Genomic DNA, 5476 nt, shown 5'->3' with positions numbered 1-5476 from the left:
TCCCCATCTGGTGTGCTCCTTCTTTCCTTTTTGACATATAAGTTCAAAACAAGCTTTTTCTTTGTGTAACAATCACATATTTAATTGGGGTTATAATTATGACTTGAAAGCTTAAAAACTTCACTCTGACAAAGCTTCTAATGTCTATCTGCAATAATTAATCATGAAACTTTTCATAAGAGTTTGAAATTTTAACTTTGCAAAGGAAACACTTTCATAATTTAAAGCTATAATTAACCTCTGTGCTCTTTGCTTCTAAAAATCAGTTAAATGTGCAATCACTTTTGCAATCTTTTGAAGTTAATGCCTGAACTCTGTGTGGGCTTCCACTTCAGAAAATGTGAATAGGTTTTTATGTAATTAATATTTTCAAAGTGATAAAAAGAAGATCTCCCTTTGGTCATGTTTGTTCGGAAACCAAAAGAAGATCTCCCTTTGGTCATGTTTGTGAGACCATAATATAAAATGATTCCTACTTTAAAATTTTTATTTTGTGGGTTAAATTTTTATCTCTGTGAAAGTATTCTCACAGCATAGATATCCACAGTGGGTACAATTCCATGAATGATTTGTGTGAGTGTGTGTATGACAGAAAAAGAGAGAGAGAGAGAGAGAGAGAGAGAGAGAGAGAGAGAGAGAGAGAGAGAGCAAAATTTGCACTGAATAGCATGTATGAGCTGTTCTCGCTACTTTATTATACTGTCTTCTTACTACTGTTCTGTTCTCAAGAATTGTGATTACTCTATTTAAAAATATTTTTTGTTGGTATTTTGCCTGGATGACCCAGGTCCCTTTCACAGGTGCTATGCCCATCTTCCAACTTCTGGGTGCCTTATATATGTAGCTTATCACTGTATCTTCTTGAGATGATATACTTTATGCTACTAGAAATTTATATCAATACATTTTTTGCAGACTTGGACAAGCACATTGCCTGAAAATTTGCTCACTTGGGGGAAGGGTAGCTTATCAATGAACTGTGTAACTCTAGAAAATCTCTGCTCATTCACTCCCAAGCAGGACAAACTCAGAATTACAAATTACAATGAAGAGCACAGAAGGATTCTGAGGCTGGGTTTTTGCATGATAGTGCATGCCTGAGGAGCATTTTCTTGTTCCCTGCCATTCTTCGTGTGAGTACTTAACTGACTCTCTGGGGCAGTATTTTCTTGATAAACAACCTACAAGCCAATACTCACCTTTGTATCTTCTATTAATGGTGTAAGCCAGTTGCGTGGACTGTGCAAGTTATATGTTTTTCAGAAAGATGAATTCTTCCCTGAACCTACAGTAATGCTGAGAGAGGCGAGCTTGCTTTTTCACTAAGTTGAGGCATATTTTTTCAGTTCAGCACAGGTCCTCTAGGGTCCAGTATTCATAATCGAACCTTACTTTTAATCCTAATCACACTACTTATGAAATTTTGTCTTTTGCAACTCATGCATTTATATTGTCAAGACAGTTTTGTATGAAGACGTGATAATGAAGACGACGGCACACATCTCTATGATTCTGTGCGCTCATAGTCGATTGAGTCTCAATCCAATTTGACAAACGCAAGCCTTTCTGCAGTGTACTTTTCCTGTCTCCTACTCTAACAATCTTTTTACCTTTCATCAGTTATTATTTCTATAGGATAAGTCACATCGCGTAAGACTATATTATTTCTGCCAGTCCCTCTCATCTCAACCTAATTATCTGGCTTATCACCCTTTCCTTTCTTTTTGTTTGATACCAAAAGATTTCATGATGCTTTGTTCATTTCTCTACTTTCATTCTCTCTTGCGTCTACTCTCACCAAGGTTTTGTGTTTATTACTTAAACTAAAGCTATTCCTGTTGCTCTGTCAAAGACTGTATGCTGATTCATCATGATCAGTCTTTGGTTCTCATTCAGCGACGTACTCAACTTGCAAGCATTTTTCTGCTGTTGGTTCTAGAATATTGATTTCTTTGTTGTCTTCCTCCTATCGCACTGACCATTCTTGACTACTGTGGTTTGTTCACAGCTGACAGCCATTCCCCTATCTTCTAAATGGTACAGTACTTGGATCTTAGTCCTTGGTGTCTTCTTTATCTACTTATAGCTCTTGATATTTCCATTTGACTCGAACATAATTTACTATCAACACATTAAAATTTTCCTAATTTGTATCTCTCTTTTATATTTCCCACTCAAATATCCCCATATGTATTCAAATCCTCACTTAGCTGTCTCTTATGGGTATCAAACATGTTTCAAATAAACAGTGGGTGTACTCAAAGCAGGTGGCCTGAAGAATGGCTTCTCTGTTTACAATACACCCAACAGGAATTTAGGGTCACTGTGACAAGGGGCATAAAACTTATGACTTCTCTTTGAGCAGATGTCCCACCCATGTACTTCATACACTTCCACATGGCTTCTGGACAGCACCAATGGGACAAGGCTCTACAGTGTGTAGTGAGGCAGGTGGGCATTGTCCAATGATCCATGGTGATCCGCGGCAGTCCTGGGGGTAAAGACTGAATTTTCTATTTTCAATAAATTAAAAATAATAATAATAAATAAAATAGATATCGAGTAAGGTTCATTTCAGACATACTTTCCTGCAGCCCACTCCATTTCAGGAATAGACATTCCATTCCTCTGCTACTCAAATCTCATATATTAGAGCAACTCTTGACTCTTCTTCTCATATCACTCTGAATACCTGATCAAATTCCATTAGCTTTACTTTTCAAAAAGTAATTACTTCTTTCTATTTGGACATTCATTGTGTGGCCCAATTCAGTGTGATCTTTTGTCTGTGTTATTGCAGCTGCCTTCTAAGTTGTTCCTTTGTGTCTGCCTTCTCTCCTGCTTTTGTTTATGTTCCAGACAGAGTGATCCCTTCAAAATGAAAATCCAATCCTGTCCCTCTTTTCCTTAAAACCAGCCAAAGCCTTTCTGTGTGTACTCCAATTTAGATGTGACCATGTTTCCATAACCCAGTAGGCTTTCTAAGACTATGGGCCTTGTGCTCTCTCACAGCATCTCCTACATTGTTTCTTCTCAACCATTCTATTTCACTCACTCCCTTTCTTTTCTAAAAATAAAGATTCACCTCTGAGCCTTTGTACTGGTTCCTCTGGTCAAAAGCTCTTTGGCTACACGTGCTCATGATACACTCTCTCAAAGTGTGACACATGAGTCACAATCACCATGTGTCTTTTGGTAACTCTGAAGTTTCTGGGTTTGTTCTTTTGGACCATTTTCTGTGTCTCTCCTGTGCTATTGTTTTTCAAAGCTCTTATGGGTCTCATATATATCACATGCTATTTATCTTCATTATTTTCTATTTATCTTACCTCAAAATCCAAAACAGAAGAACTTCTGCATCTACTTTGTTTCCATTTTAATTCAACATTTTTTTTAGGTTGGTAATATAACATTTATTAAAATAATGGTATAGTTTAATAGAAACAGCAAAGAATCAAAGAATTAAAATGCAAGCTATGTAAAATCCCAACTAAAACCCCAAAGTATCTAATGTATTTATTCATTAGTTAACTAAAAGCCCAAAAAAGACAAGACACCCTGTATAATACAGTACTTCAAAACAACGGGTAAGTATCAGTTATCAAAATTGTGGATTTTGCATTCTGTATCCTTTTCTCAAGCAAGAAAAAATGATTTTGAATGTTATATAACATATATATGAAAAAAGATAGAAAAATACATTATAAAGTTGTAATAACATCTGTAAATACATTATCTTGTGTGTTTCTCATCGGCATTAGGTTGGTTATGGTACAAACGTAGCATGAAACTACTGAGGTAATAAAGAACAGACAAAAATATATGTCAGCTGTATGATAATGTACAAGTGACACTCCCATCTATCCACACTACAAAAAATTGCATATTACTCTCAGAAAAAGTCTTAAAAACCATCTAGTTTAATAAGCAATAAATTCAATAAAGAATGACTCAATCATTACCATAGTGCTTGGTTATAGTAGAAGTCAAAATATTTTTTGTTGAGTTGATTTATGGATGGATGAATGAGTAAAGAAAGTATAAAATTTATTTTGTATTGAAGTGACCTGTAGATGTCAAATACTAGAAAAATATTGTGTATGTAATGCATGACCTTTTCAATTGAATATACTCTATATTTATATTATTGTACTTCATTTCACATTATTTGCAGTTAGAAATCTGAGCTTGAAAGGGCAGCAGATTGGTAAATTAGCTCACATAAGATATGACTACATAGTTTGTAAATTCCAAATCTGGTGTCTTACGTTCTTTATGATTTTTATCTATTGATCGATTTATTTTGGGTTCAGATTTTAATCTACAAAATAGCAATCAAAGTAACACCAAAGTAGATATCAAGTTATTGTAAGGATTAAACGTGGTACTTTCTATGAATAGCAAAATGAAGTGGCTAATGAATGGCAGCAATTGCTACTGCCATCCAACTAACTTTATTGAAGCAAAATGACAACAAAAATTATGCATAAAGCGTATTGTATGAAGATTTTCTGCATCTACACGTTGCAAAATGATCTATGTAATTAATATGATTAAAATGTCTATTTTCCAATGTGGATACCACATATTTTACCAATGTTACAGCAATTAGGATATATTTTCTTGGTAAGTTACAAGTACATTATAGAACAGAGTTAACCACAGACATGCTTTATATTAGATATTCAGAATTTAATCATCTTGTATAACTTAAACTTTGGAGAGTTTAAATAACTTCCTCTACCCTGCAACTATTGATATTGCGGCTTGTGATCAGGTGTTCCTCTGAAGTCTCAAAGTCTTGTCTGAGTCAGATGGGGCTTTCACAAAACTCCCTGGATCTAGACTGTGTGATGCTACCGTTGGTTCATGGTGCAATAATAGGATCAAGGTCACAAGGATTAGGGTGAGAGGGCTGCCTACCTGAAGTAGCCTGGAAAAGGCAAAAGATACACGCAGAATTGTGTCAGTTTCTTGCTTACTTTTCTACTTCTGCTCAACACAACCTATTGATTTTCTGTAATATTTCCCTGCCTGGGATCCAGTTGATGATGGACTTAAACCTCTACAAATGGTGAGCTAATAAAACCTTTCCACCCTTAATTCATAGGTGTTGGGATTTTGTTATGGCAACAAAAAAGTAACGAAGACATTTAGCTATCACCATTCTACTCCATGTTTATGAATTTGACCCTCTAAAATTACACTTACCAATGAGATTGTGTCTAATATTTCCTTCTATATTAAGATTATTTCAATTAGTCAAATGTCATGCAAGATTATCCATACTGTCAAAAGTAGCAGGTTTTCCTTCAGCTTTTAGGGCTCAGTGATATTCCATTTTTATATGTATCAAAATTTCCTTACATACTTATCAATTGATAAATATTTAAGTTGTATTGATATCTTGGCTATTGTTATTAGTGCTGCAGAGCATGTCTCAATGTAGGCATCTCCAGCATCTTAATTTAATTTC

At 35.0% G+C, this 5476-nt stretch overlaps 1 non-coding gene across 1 annotated transcript; it reads left to right on the top strand.

Moving 5' to 3' along the window:
- The first annotated feature begins 2249 nt into the window (after nucleotides 1–2249).
- Nucleotides 2250–2378, top strand: LOC111814340. The gene has a single exon (XR_002819351.1). It is a non-coding gene; the product is annotated as a small nucleolar RNA SNORA11 (small nucleolar RNA).
- Nucleotides 2379–5476: the final 3098 nt, after the last annotated feature.

Source organism: Octodon degus, unplaced genomic scaffold, assembly GCF_000260255.1.
Source record: "Octodon degus isolate 3935 unplaced genomic scaffold, OctDeg1.0 scaffold00294, whole genome shotgun sequence".
Classification (NCBI taxonomy): domain Eukaryota; kingdom Metazoa; phylum Chordata; class Mammalia; order Rodentia; family Octodontidae; genus Octodon; species Octodon degus.
This window is presented reverse-complemented; position numbering and strand designations above follow the sequence as displayed.